Source organism: Ictidomys tridecemlineatus, chromosome 13 (assembly GCF_052094955.1).
Source record: "Ictidomys tridecemlineatus isolate mIctTri1 chromosome 13, mIctTri1.hap1, whole genome shotgun sequence".
NCBI lineage: Eukaryota > Metazoa > Chordata > Mammalia > Rodentia > Sciuridae > Ictidomys > Ictidomys tridecemlineatus.
This window is the reverse complement of record NC_135489.1, coordinates 10,042,009-10,056,907: the sequence shown is the minus strand read 5'-3', so window position 1 is coordinate 10,056,907 and position 14,899 is coordinate 10,042,009. Positions and strand designations below refer to the sequence as shown.

The window sequence follows — 14,899 nt, the reverse complement described above, 5'->3', positions numbered from 1 at the left end:
TTCTCTGTCAAAATATTAATAAAAGAAGTTGATACATTATAGGGTAATTTTTAATCACCTTCCTGGATGTTTTTTTAACATACATAAATTATATATAAGTTTGTTGTTGTTGTTGTTGTTTTTGTTTTTTTTATCCCTGTCAGCATCATCCATGCATTTTAGTTCAACCAAATTGTTACTGCCATGCTATTACAAATGGCATAATGTTTTGCCAATGTGGCAAAGAAATAGCTTACTTATAGGAAGTATGTATTTAACATATGACTTTTGAATTTGATTTCTGTATCCCTAAATTGTGAGATTAAACCTCTTTTCCTAATTATTGTCATTAAAGTATTTTATAGACTATGTAGGATATAATTCCAAACTATTTTTATATCCAAAGGTCTTCTGTCACTGCCTCCTTACACTGACATTTGTTAACCACATCTATATAATTTAGATTAGGAACTGTGCTATTATTTAAATTTTCATTGGTTCATTTTGATTACACATAATAATGGGATTCATTGTAACACCACACACACACACACACACACACACACACACACACACACACACACGTGCATATGATATAACTTGATCAATTTCATTCCCAAGTACTTTCCCTTTCCCTTTTTCTTTCCCTGATCCACCTCCTCCACCCTGTTGGCCTCTCTCCTATTTTTACAAGGTCCTTCTGCATGCCAGAGAAAATATATGATCCTTGACTTTCTGAGTCTGACATATTTTGCTTAACACAGTGCTCTCCATTTCTATTCATTTTACTGAAAATGACATAATTTCATTCTTATGTATAGTTGAATAAAACTCCATGATGTATGAATACTGTATTTTCCTTAGAGGTTGATGTATGGATAGGCACTCATGCTGGTTTCATAACACAGCTACGGTGAATTATGTAGCTATAAGTGTTGGTATGCAAGTATCACTATAGTATATTGTCTTTGATCTGTTGCTAGCTAAATACTGAGGAGTGGTACACCTGGGATATATGATGGTTCCATTGGTACTATTTTGATAAACCTTGATACTGATTTCCATAGTGGTTCTACTAATTTACAATCCTACAAAAGGATATGTGTTCTTTTTTATCCCTTTATATTTTCATCAACACTTATCATTACTACTATTCTCAATGACTGCCATTCTAACAAGATTGAGAAAAATCTCATCATAGTTTTGTTTTGCATTTACCTGGTTCCTAAAGATACTGAAACTTTTCATATATTGACTATTTGAAATTCTTCTTTTAAGAAGTGCATATTTAGCTCATTTTTCAATTTATTAATCAGTTTATTTGTCATATATATGTGTGCATACACACACACACACAAAACCTTCATTTTGTTTATTTATTTTTTTGTGGGGCTGATGACAGATCCCAGTACCTCACATGTGCTAGGCAAGCACTCTACTGTTGATCCCCAGCCCCAGACCTGGTTTATTTGTTCTGTTGGTGTTAACTTTTTGAGTTCTTTATGTATTCTAGACCTTAATTCTTTTACTGAAGAGTAGCTAGCAAAGATTTTTCTCCCATGCTGTAGGTTTTCTCTTCATGATTCTATTCCCTTTGCTGTTCAGAATTTTTTTTAATTTGCTGCCATCTCATTTATTCATTGTTGGTATTATCTCTCGAGCATTCTTTGAGGAAACTTTTCCATGCTGTATGTTGGAACTTTACCCCTGTACATTCTTCTAGCATTTTATAAGATTTTGGTCCAACTTCTTGGTCTTGAATCCATTTGAGTTGGCTTTTGAGCAGGATGAGAGATGGGGACCTAGTGTAATTCTGTACATGGGTAGCCAGTTTTACCAGTACTACATTTTTTTAAAGGCTGGCTTTTCTCTAATGTCTGTTTTTGGTGCCTTTGACAATAATTCAATAACAATCTAAGTGGGTCTATCCCTGTGTCTTCTATTCTATTCCATTGGTTTACATGTCTGTTTCTATGCTAGTACCTTATTATTTTTATTAATTTACCCCTGTAGTATAATTTGAATTTTGGTATTAGATTTCCTACAGCATTGCTTTTCTTGCTTAGAATTCTTTTGACTATTCTAAGCCTTATATTCTTCTATATGAATTTAGGGAATCTTTTTTTTTCCAATTCCATGAAGAATGTCATCAATATTTGGAGGGGGGGATGAATTTAATCTGTTGATCAGGTTTAGTAATAAACTTTTTTAACAAAATTAATTACATAAACATGGGAGGTATTTCCATTATCTAGTGGTGTTCTACTTCTATTTACTTTTTCAGTACTTTGTAATTTTTGTTGTAGATTTCTGCAACCTCTAGACTTATACTCAATGTTTTCTTTTTCTTTTGAGACAATTGTGAATGCAATTATTTTCCAGATTTTGTTTTCAGCATATTGGTTATTGATGTATAGAAAAACTATTTTGTCTCTGTGTGTGGGGTGTGTATGTGTGTGTGTGTTTGTGGTACTGGGGGATTGAACCCAGGGGCATTTCACCACTGAGTTACATCCCCAAACATTTTTATTTTGAATTAGGGTATTGCTAAACTACTGAGGCTGAGTTAGCTGAGTTGGCTGGCCTCAAGTTTGTGACCTCCTGACTCAGACTCCCAAGTCATTGGAATTATAGGCAAGCACCGCTGAGCTAAGCAAACTATTGATTTCATATCCTTTTATTTTACTAAATTTGCTTAGCAGCTCTAGAAGATATTTTGGTGGAGGGTTTTGTATCTTCTAAGCATAGGATTGTTTCATCAGCAAGCAATGAAAATTTGACTTCTTTTTTATTTGTATGTCTTTTATTTCCCTATTCTTGTCTATTTTCTCTGGCTAAGATTTCAAGTACTTTATTGTTACTGATTTTATAAGAAACAAGTTCAGTTTTTCCCCATTCAGTATAATTTTGGCTTTGAGTATGTCATATATAAAATTTATGCTGTAGATGGAGAGGAAGTGTCCAATTTGAATCACTATATTTTGTTTTATGAGAATGGAGTTACCTGTTAATTGGACTGAAGTAGATTTTATCTTTATGCTTAACTGGAACAAATCTGATTTTATTTTGTTAAATAGAAACAATGTATCTTGTGTTTCACACACAAATACATGCACACAATTTGTGTCTCAACAAATAAGAACACTGTATTTGTTTCCAACTTTCTATAATATCTTTAAACTCACAGTTTGAAGTTCAAGAGTGTAATATATATATAGAAATGCCACTGCACCACTGATTTGGAAAATATGACACTCACTGTATGCTTCCTCTTAGTATAACTCTAGTCTTAATGAATGAAATCTTGTCAGATAGCATAGGACCAAAAAATAATAATTTGTACTTCCAACAATAACTAAATAAAAAGTTTAGGAAAGTTAAAACTATAGAGTTTGAAAGTTCATGAAACATCCCTACTTCATTACAATTTGGCAAGTCCATCAATTAACATATATGTAAATACTAGGGAATTACATAATCACATAATTGTGCAAACATTGTTTTGGATAATTAACTACTTTCCTCACATGAATATTACCTGACAAGGTTGGACTCACATACTTAGCTACAGAGAACATATGAAGGAAAAATTATCTTATTGTTACCAACAACATATTCTATTGTTTCAAGAATTTCTTACAGCATTTATTTCTTTTGTCTTAAATTTCTGTTATAAAGGTGTGTTTTCACTTCTTATTTGTTGAAAATCTTTTTAGCCAACATTTACTAGAGTTAACAATAGACAGATTTGTGTTCCATTTGACAGTTTTGCTGATGTTGTGATACTAGTACATAATACCTAAAAAAAATATATTTCAACAAAATGTTCTTTTCTCCAATTATTGATTTCTTTCTCACTACATATTCCCCATAACTACAACATCTACAAACTTATTCTGATGTCAAAAGAAATACTTAGTAAGCACCACTGCTAAATGGTGTGTAAAATATCATTTTTGTATTGAAAAAGGCATAATATAAATGATTTTTCTAAGACCCCATCCCTAGCAAATTGAAAAAATATAATTGAAACAAGTTGCCATTTTGCTTTTTTTGTGCATAGGTATGTGTGTATGCTGTGTGGAATGAGTATACTACCTAAAATTAATATAATTGTATCTCAAAACCACATAGTATCTAATTCAGATGAATTGGGTTGAATATTAAAAGCATTTCTTCTGCCCCTATAAAAATCACCATATCTGACAATTGTAAAAGTAATTATTTTGAAATATGAATAAACATGATAAAAACTATTATTAATATACATTGGAATTTTTCATATTTTTTTAGTTTAAAATCTTATTATTCATGTGGAGAATGAATACTTCCATCTTTAAAGTGTAAAAAATCCAGGAACTTGATGAACTCAATCCATCTACTTTGGGGAAATGATTTACACACATAATTCTAAGTATCAACTGAAAAGATAGATTAAAAAGTAGTTATCCCACTCCATAGCTTTCCCTTCATAAGTTAGATACACAAACTCCAAAGGTAATTCTAAGGCGAACGATATGGACATCATCATGTTGTCATTATCATCATCTTGTCTAATGTGTGTCATGTGTTTACTCTAGGACAATGACTACACAAAAACTGTGACAATCTGACAAACTGATTTGTCTTATTATGATTCTATGGCAGAGGCTCTAATATTGTTAATTTATAAATGCAGAGTTTGAACACATAAAATTAAAGTAACTTGGTTTAGCCATATAATACCTCATTGGACTGGAACTAAAGGAATCTGCTTTTTCCAGAGAAGGTAACTTGAGCAATGTCTTTGCAGGAAACATTTTATGGAATATGTGTGTTTTTTGAGAAAGAAAAAAATAGAGATATATATGATTGTTGGCTTGGGTTTATTTCTAGGGCATTATACCCAATTTCTTACCCTTATACTCTTACAATAAAATATTCTTAGGATGAATCCCAATATTTGTATCCATATGCATATGTTATATATACACATATTTACCTACTAATGATTTGCATGCACAATGTTTACTACTAAGTACAATATTTCATAAACTGTGAATTCTCTTTATCTTATCATACACAAAAATCAAGTCAAAATGAATCAAAGACCTAACTTTTAAACCTGAAGACTACAACACTACACAACAACTGAAGACTACATAACAACAACAAGAAAACAAAGAAGAAACACCTCAAGATATTGACACATGCAAGAATTATTTTAGACAGAAACCCAAAAGCACAGGCAACAGAAGTAAAGATGAGCAAAGATGACTCCATCAAATTGAGAAGCTTCTGCACAGCAAAGGAAATAATCAACAGGATTCAGACAATCTTTAGAATGGAAGAAAGTATGGGCAAATGGTACATCTGTCAAGAATTTGACATCCAGAACACAGAAGGAATGAAGGAGATGAATACCAAAGAAACCTATTTTTAAAATGAACTAAATAGACCCTTTTTGAAGAAGACTTATAATTGCCAAGAGATACATAAAATTGCTCAATTTCACAAATCATTAGAGAAATGCAAAATAAATTCACACTGGTACCATCATCTTACTCCAGCTGTAATGGCCAACACCAAAAAGGTTAAAAAAATGCTAGTGAAGATAATGGGAAAATAAAACTCTTATAAACTGTTATTTGGAATACAAACCAGTATAGTCATTACATAATACGGTATGGAGATTTTTAGGGAAAAAATTATCTAAAAATCAACTACCATAAGACCCAGCAATTCCACTATTGAGTACATTCCAATGGATTTGACATATTTATATCAAAATGATACTTGGATCTCCATGTTTACCGCAACCCTATTTATGAAAGATAAAACATGAAAGTAACCCAGATGCCCTACAGCAAATCAATGCATAAAAATATTGTGGTGTATTTATGCAATATATTAGCCATAAAAAGCAGGTCTTATCATTTGCACCAACACAGATGCAACTGGAGAATAGTATGTTAAATTAAACAAATCAGGCTCTGAAAGACAAACACCACATACTCTTATTCATTTAAGGAAACCAATAGGTCAATCTTGTTTCAATCTTGTACAGAATGAAACAGTGGTTACTAAAGATGGGGAAGTTAAAGAAGGGGCACAGAAAGAAAAGGGTCTTTTTAAAGAAAAGGGTCTTTTAAAAGAGGGTCTTTTAAGGAATGGGAAGGATATTGGAGAGAAGGGGAAAAGTGAGAGGACCCAAGACTAAAAGAAAGTTTGTTGGACACAGGGCACTAGCCATGCATATACGGAAATGTCACAGTCCATCCCATCGATTTGTAAAATTAATGTGTTTATAAATATTCTAATAAAAATAAATTTAAAACAACTCAGAATTTCAATTCAAAAGAATGAGGTAAAGCCATAAACATAAATAAAATTTCTCCTATTTTTCCATGGCTGAAATAATGGTCAGGATGACCTCCTGCAGACTTTGGAGACTAACCTGCCAGGTGAAGGAGCCAGGCATGACCATTTTCTTCAGGTCCACGTCCCCATTTTATTTTGATTTTGGTTTCTCATTTCATCCCTTCAAGAGAACAAGTTTCACCAATCCTCTGATGACTGGTTTTCATTTTCTATGATCAATCCTACAAGAGTAACTTTAAGTTGCCAGATTAGATTCAGAATAGATGGTTACTGTAAAGAGTACAAACTGAGAGGATATGATTTTGGACAAATATACATCATGAAGTCAAGAATGTGGTCAATAGACTGTATTATTCCCAACTGCTTCCATTTTAATTTAGTTTACTTATATGCTATTAATTAAAATGACCAGTACCATTTAGTGAATAGCTGAGATGTTTTAGGAGTGACTCTCAGAAATCAAAAATAATGGATTAAAGATTGAGTGAAGGTCAAGAACGGAATTTCAGTAGCAGATGGATCATTTAAAGTAGTTTCTCAGAGAAGAAAAACAGGTTAGCAATGATAGCAGGGCTAGGGGTTGAGGAGTGGATTAGAGTTAATGGTGGTTATTAAATAGAGAGAATACAGTGTCTGAGAAGTAGTTTTTGCAGCAGTTAAAAGGTAACATAGATGCTGTTGCATAGAAAATGATAAAGTACCAAAGAAAATACTTGGAAAATTGTACTTATCATAAAGAATAACAAAAATTATAATTATAAGTAGCAATTAATCGCCAATATTTTTATTTCCCTATGACTTGAATGTGAAGAACAAATTCAGAAGATTCAAAGTTAACTATTATATTAGTATGTAAAACATTAAAATCATGCTTGCTCAAATTAATTTCAAAATAGAGGAAAATGAATTCAAAATTTGCTATTATGATCTTTTATCATAAACATTTGGGAATCATATTGTATTAAAATCTTGGGTCCTAAAATGGAATGTCCATCTCAAAGAATATGTTTTAAAAATAGAAGAGAATATATTATTTGGGTTCAAAATATTTTGAAAAAAATCCTCCTTGAAATAAAACTTATTTTAGCTTTACATTACATAACGTAAAATTCAGTGCTTTCTAAGTCTCTTTTGAATAATCCTTACAATGCAAATATATGCACCACTTTTTTTCTGTACACTAAAGTAATTACATGAGTTCACATTTTCAAAAGCTTACTTTTGTTATAAAAATTATTATGAAGATAAAATTTAAAATTATATTGGCTAATTAAGCAGAATGTTAAAATAACTTTACATTTTGAGAACATTATTTTATGATTATCTTGTATTAATTTTGCATAAAGTATGATAAATAAGGCAATTTAGTAAATATGATATTGGAACTATTCCATGAGGGAGGTTGTTAAAACCATTTAACATGAATGGCATGGATAGAAAATAAATAGTTTCCTACTCTGCGCTTCCTAAACTTTGAAATTTAGGTACATCACTTAAATTTCAAATAAAAAAATATTGTAGCAAGAAATAAAACAGAAGTTCTTTTTTTATACACTGTGGCAAGTATATTTTTAAGGACTGGGATTGGTTAAAAACACAAATCAGTTTAAGACAACAAAGCAGTCCTGAATGTGGTTATTTTGAGATACAGAAAGGATACCAAAAAAAAAAAAAAAAAAAAGGAAGGATGTCTCCTTTAAGATTTGAATTCTTAGGAGTAGATACCAGACAGAAAAACAAACAAACAAAATCAACAAACAAACAAAAACAAGTTTCTTTTAGTCAGTGCGGAAGCATTCAGTACAATCTGGAGGAATGGCTGAATGGATCAGAATATATGGATGCATCTTTTCTCCTTGAATTCAAATTATGTGGCTTATAAGCCCATTTTAATTTGTCAATGGGTAGGGAGAAAATTTTTATATTCTGTGGGAAAGAATGCTATAAAAATAAGCCCTCATCTTATTCTTTTAATTCTAGCAACCCTAATACCATTTATTTTACAATATGTAAGAAGCAGCTAATGAATATCTTGCTGAGCTTTGCAATATTTAACATCCACACTTACAATCTTTTTTTAAAAATTTTTATTGTTGGTTGTTCAAAAAATTACATAGTTCTTGATATATCATACTTCACACTTTGATTCAGGTGGGTTATGAACTCCCATTTTTACCCCGTATACAGATTGCAGAATCACATCAGTTACACTTCCATTGATTTACATATTGCCATACTAGTGTCTGTTGTATTCTGCTGCCTTTCCTATCCTCTACTATCCCCCCTTCCCTCCCCTCCCCTCCCCTCTTCTCTCTCTACCCCCTCTACTGTAATTCATTTCTCCCCCTTGTATTTTTTCCCTTTCCCCTCACTTCCTCTTGTATGTAATTTTGTATAACCCTGAAGGTCTCCTTCCATTTCCATGCAATTTCCCTTCTCTCTCCCTTTTCCTCCCACCTCTCAACCCTGTTTAATGTTAATCTTCTTCTCATGCTCTTCATCCCTACTCTGTTCTTAGTTACTCTCCTTATATCAAAGAAGACATTTGGAATTTGTTTTTCCGGGAATGGCTAGCTTCACTTAGCATAATCTGCTTCTAATGCCATCCATTTCCCTGCAAATTCTATGATTTTGTCATTTTTTAATGCAGAGTAATTCTCAATTGTGTATAAATGCCACATTTTTTTTTATCCATTCATCTATTGAAGGGCATCTGGGTTGGTTCCACAGTCTTGCTATTGTGAATTGTGCTGCTATCAACATCGATGTAGCAGTGTCCCTGTAGTATGCTCTTTTTAGGTCTTTAGGGAATAGACCCAGAAGGGGAATAGCTGGGTCAAATGGTGGTTCCATTCCCAGCTTTCCAAGAAATCTCCATACTGCTTTCCAAATTGGCCACACCAATTTGCAGTCCCACCAGCAATGTACAAGTGTACCCTTTTCCCCACATCCTCACCAGCATTTGTTGTTGTTTGACTTCCTAATGGCTGCCAATCTTACTGGAGTGAGATGGTATCTTAGGGTAGTTTTGATTTGCATTTCTCTGACTGCTAGAGATGGTGAGCATTTTTTCATGTACTTGTTGATTGATTGTATGTCCTCCTCTGAGAAGTGTCTGTTCAGGTACTTGGCCCATTTGTTGATTGAGTTATTCGTTATCTTATTGTCTATTTTTTGAGTTCTTTGTATACTCTGGATATTAGGGCTCTATCTGACACACTTACAATCTTAAAAGTGTATTGTTTTTCTTCACAAATCAAAATATTAGTATTATTAGACTAAGATTCCACATAATCCCATAAAATTTATACTTTGGATTAAAAATCATGTTTTAGGCTTTGACCTAAAATGCATAGTTAGTTAGATATACGTGTACACACCCATACATACATGCATACAATTATAACATTTCTTCATGTATTTAAATATAGCCTAATGTAAATTTTATAAAGTAACTATAAAATCATATCCTATAAAAAGCAGTAAAAAAATTATATGGTTATAAAATTATCAAAGGACTATACATATTAGTTTGAAATCATCTATCTCTATACAAATATATAGATAGGATTATGGATATATATGTGTATAGATATAAGCTTATTTATTATTAACCATAAATTTGAAGTCAAATTCTGATATGCCAATAGAATTAACTTCTTTTAAAGACATTACTTAGAAGAGGGAAAATATAGAAAAGGAAATCTATGTCCTAAAAAACGTCATTGATAAAAGTACTATTTAAAAGAAAGAGATACATGTATATCTAACTCAGAAATAAGAATGTAGCCCACTTCGTTTTGATCAAACACTATAGAGAAAGGGTTACATTTTGCTTTACCAGTTGAAGAGAAATTTCAAGCACTGGCAATAAGTATTTTCTTAGTGACAAATAACAATACTCTTTTCAAGATTCAAACAGAGATGTGTATATGTACTTTCCTCTTTATCTTTTTTTAGTGAAGTTACATTTGATGTTTGTATATTTGGTAGTATTAATTATCTATTTATCAAAGAAGGTTACTGGCTTTCTACTAGAGATTTCTAATAATAAAATACAAAACTCTTTGGAAGTTTAGCTATAATATAATTTATGGGTAGAAAATGGTAGAATTTTCTATTTCTATGAGTTTTATGTACTTTACTCATTTCCACAGGAATGCCATTTCTAAATTTTACACATAGAGAAAATTACCTACATTAATTTAGGGTATGACTTGTGTGTAAAATTATTCTCATTTTAATATGCTGTCATGAGAGTTTACAAATTCCATTTATCATGCAACTGCTTAGGATTGAAGACCAGATAAAATGAGATGTATTGATCCGCAATATTTATCTGCTCTAAAATAACTTCAAATTTGACTTGGTACACTATAGTAGGGGTTCTGAAAAACAGGGGTTCTCATTTAATCTTAAGACATACTTTGGGGGGGATAGTAGAGAATAGGACAGACAGCAGAATACATCAGGCACTAGAAAGGCAATATGTCAATCAGTGGAAGGGTAACTGATGTGAAACAGCAATCTGTATACGGGGTAAAGTTGGGAGTTCATAACCCACTTGAATCAAACTGTGAAAGATGATGTATTAAGAACTGTGTAATGTTTTGAACGACCAACAATAAAAAAAAAAAAGACATACTTTGATGATTCTGAATGTTATTGTTAGGTAATTGACATAACAATTCTGAAAAAAAAAATGTGTCTTACTAATTCTCAGATATTGATTGAAACCAGACAAACACATGCTAATGGATCATACCAAAATCTTCCAGAGATAAATTGTTTGAAAAAGAAATTGATATATTATAAACATTGGAAAACAAGTTCTAGAACATTTATCTGAGTTCCCTCAACTGAGGGTTGGTGATAGTGGGTAACAAACTAAGAGGGTACATTTTGTTTTGTTTTGTTTCTCAGGTGTCAAATATCATTCTGGCCAATTTGGAAAAGGCAATTCATTGAACCTGTGAGCTGTCTTCAGCATTAATAGAAAAGATTCTTGTGTGATTATTAGTAGATTCCACACTCATTTATATTTCAATCTCAATCTGTTATATCAAAGTAAATACATGTATGTCCGAAGACATGGATATTAAAGGAAATCATCATGGAAAAAAATAGATTTAAATGTTCCATTTTCCCTTATTCATTAGCACCATACCAGTAACAACCAATGCTCATAAAAAGAAAGCTATGAAAAGAACAATAATCCTCTCACAGAGAGGAGTACATTATTCCTACTGCACTCACACTCAATTGCATGTCAAGTAATACTCTTCAACATGAGAACAAACAAATTTAAAGTGCACACATTAAATCATGAGTTGCAAAACAGTCTGAATATGTTGATTTATATATTATTATTTAACAATTTTTAGGTAGCTGTATTATGAGAAACTCCTCAAGGAAGGGTCTGGTTACCAAAGAATACATGAAAGACATTGATGCACATTAATTTTTTTACTTTATAATTTAAATTAATTTTAACAATTGTATTTCACAAAACATCACTCTTTTATGCTAAAAACTTTCAAAATGAAAACAATCTTAAAATGTGTTTTGTTTGAGATAATTTAATCAAATTAATTTTAAAAAATCCTATGGATAAGTAACTTGGAAATATTCCAAAATGGAAAATAATTCAAAACAAAAATTAAAAATGGATCACATATGCTTAAACACTGTATAAACTGTGAATTTAAATGGGTATATATGTATAAGTAGAAAAATAGAAATGTTTCATGAGGGCAAAAATTTAAAAATTACTAAAATATGAGGCTATAAAATGCATACTTAATTTATATAATGTGATGTATTTCATTAGTTGTTATAAAACCTTGGCAACCTAGAACACACTTATAAAGAGCAGCAGGAAGTGAGGTGATTTCTAAATTACATAAATTTGTTAGTCTTTTAAATAATCATAGACATTTAATTTTGAGGTGTTTACTATTTTATAAACCTTTTTAGCTATTAAATTTGATAAATCAAAAGGTTTGCATTATTTTGAAAACCCATTTTGCATTCAGCTTTCATAAGTATTCATATTTATAACTCAAAATATTTGAAATATTTAAATTTTGTAATATAAATACTATATAAAAGCATATAATTTCACTTTATATTACAGAAATATCCAAAATATGAAAAAATCTAGAAATTTTTAGCTAAATATTGTCTTCCTTGCAGAAGAATTTATGGAGCTAAAGTAAAAGTTACTGTAAAGAAAACATTTGTCATTCTATAAGGATTTTTCTTATTTTGATGAACATTTTATTTTATTTTATTAATATTTTGGTTAGATTGACTATAACCCTTTTGCAAATTTACTTTGAAATATTTTATTAAAATTAGTAATACAATTAAAAATATCAGAATTAAAACATGTTTTATAACTCACCTTTTTGCCTTTTCTTAATTTTCATTTTGCATTTCACATGTATGATGAATTATTCTTTCATTACATGTAATTGACATGTTGCACATGCATGTACAACAACATGCAAACATGAACATATAGCTATGAATTATTTTGTATTCATGAGACTCAATATTTCATTTTAATTAGAAATATTTACAGAATTTTGAATTACAGATTTTGGCTTTAGAAATTATTGAATTAAATCGAATGATTGGACCAAAACAAATCAAAAAATGGACAAAGATGAATAAAAACAATACATGCTAACTTTGATAATACCTCATTTTTAAATAAGTGGAAAATATTATGCTGAAAACCTATGCTTAAAAAATAAATTTTAAATTAATATTTTTTCAAAATTAATATTTTCTCTAATTTAAGTGATGACAACAACTTCATTATTCATAATACCTGATGGTACAAAAAAATTCATAGTAAATTAAAAATTAAAATCCCAGAGAAGGAAAAATGTGCAGTAGCTATACATTCATCAAGAAACTTAAGTTTTTTATGTTGTGAGATATGAGCTACATTTTTCCCTCAGTTTGCACTGTTATGATAAAGACTTGTTTTTATAGAAATTTGTCCTAAAGAAAGTTCAATACACACGTGATTTCAAAATTTAGAATTTTCCCTAATGAAGTACAAACTAACAACAGTTTTTCAAGTACTTTTGACCTTGATTATCAGTAATAAATTATCAAAATAATTCAAAATATGCACAATTATCACAGTCTTACCTCTACAGCTTCAAACGCAGGGCCTCCCTGGAAACTGAAATCCAAACTTCCAATAAGACACAGGGAAGGAAGGAAGATGTCCTTAATTTCTTTCACAGGCGTCTCTGCAAACTTTCCATGTGCCACATTGCTCTGAGTTACAAACGCTGTGCTTTTAGTACCACAGCACTGTCACTATGTCACTGCTTACTGAATGCTATTTTGGGTTCTCTGCGTGGAGCCACGAACACTGAGCCTTTTGTGCAAAATATCATAAGGGCATTCTAATGTCCCTCCATAGTCCAGGGTTAATATGCAGACAACTAAGCAAGTAGATGAGCTAGGTTTCTCTTTCCCTCTCTCTCTCTCTCTCTCTCCCCCTCCCTCCCTTCCTTCATTCTTTTTTCTTTTGTCTTTTGTACCTTTCTTTTCTTCTTTTCATCATCTTCCTAACAACAAAGAGAAAGAAAGAAAGAAAGAAAGAAAGAAAGAAAGAGAGAAAGAAAGAGAGAAAGAAAGAAAGAGAGAAAGAAAGAAAGAAAGGAAGGAAGGAACTTTCTAGCTTGAGTTGACAATTCAACTTATGATAGAGAATTCTGCAAGTGGAAGGACTTGCCCTCTTTTGAGGATTAATTTATGAAAAAAGTGATCTGTTTAAAGCAGACACAGAATTTTACTAAAAGGAGAAAGGAATTTCCACATAAGTCTAGGCAGGTGCAGTCTCCCTCACCCAGGAATTAAGTAAAAACAATAGGAGGGCAGTGTCTAAATTATAACCAATCCTCTCGTACTCCTTCATTTATTTATTCAGTTAAGGTATGTATTACTTTATGCAAAAATAAATCTTGCCATCAAATAATGATTGATTATGAAAATGTAAGTTTTTTCTTCATGCTGTTTATTCAATTTTTTTAAAGTTCAAAAATATTTTGATCAAACCAGAGATAGCTGAAAAAGCAATGTAAACAGTGTCTTAAGTCATAATTAATGCCTATAAAACAATATTTTTTAAGGTTCAAATATGTAATTATTGTGAAGAAACAGACTTCAGTTTCAGAAATATACTTGAGTCTGTAGAACTGGGACTTCGTGCAGTTCCATTGTTTTATTCATCTATTTATTTAGCATTACAAGGGAAAGACAGTAGAAAAAGGATTGTATTACATGTAGTGGCTTGTGATGATTCATCTATGTTTATTTCACTTTGGAAACCACAGCAACCAAATTTGATTAGTTACTATTTGAAAAAAAAAAAATTAGATGCCTTTGCAGCATGAAGCAAAACCAAACTCTGTCCATTAGCATTATGTACAAAGTGTGTCTTCCTAAATCTCTTTATGTATTTATTTATTTACTTACTGATCATCTTAACATTTATGGACAGGAACAGTTTGCCTAAATTGTGGATATCATC

The 14,899-nt window shown here is 31.1% G+C and overlaps 1 protein-coding gene across 3 annotated transcripts in view; it reads right to left on the bottom strand.

The window, feature by feature from the left end:
• Positions 1–13,872, bottom strand: part of Cdh19 (cadherin 19) — a 76,993-nt gene extending 63,121 nt beyond the window's left edge. For 2 of the 3 annotated variants that reach the window (XM_078029905.1, XM_078029907.1), the window contains exon 1: positions 13,507–13,872. The gene's annotated coding sequence lies outside the window, so the exon portion shown is untranslated. Of the gene's footprint in view, positions 1–6,415; positions 6,573–13,506 lie in introns of all 3 variants that reach the window. The other variant, XM_078029906.1, reaches the window with a different exon arrangement.
• Between the last annotated feature and the right edge of the window lie 1,027 nt (positions 13,873–14,899).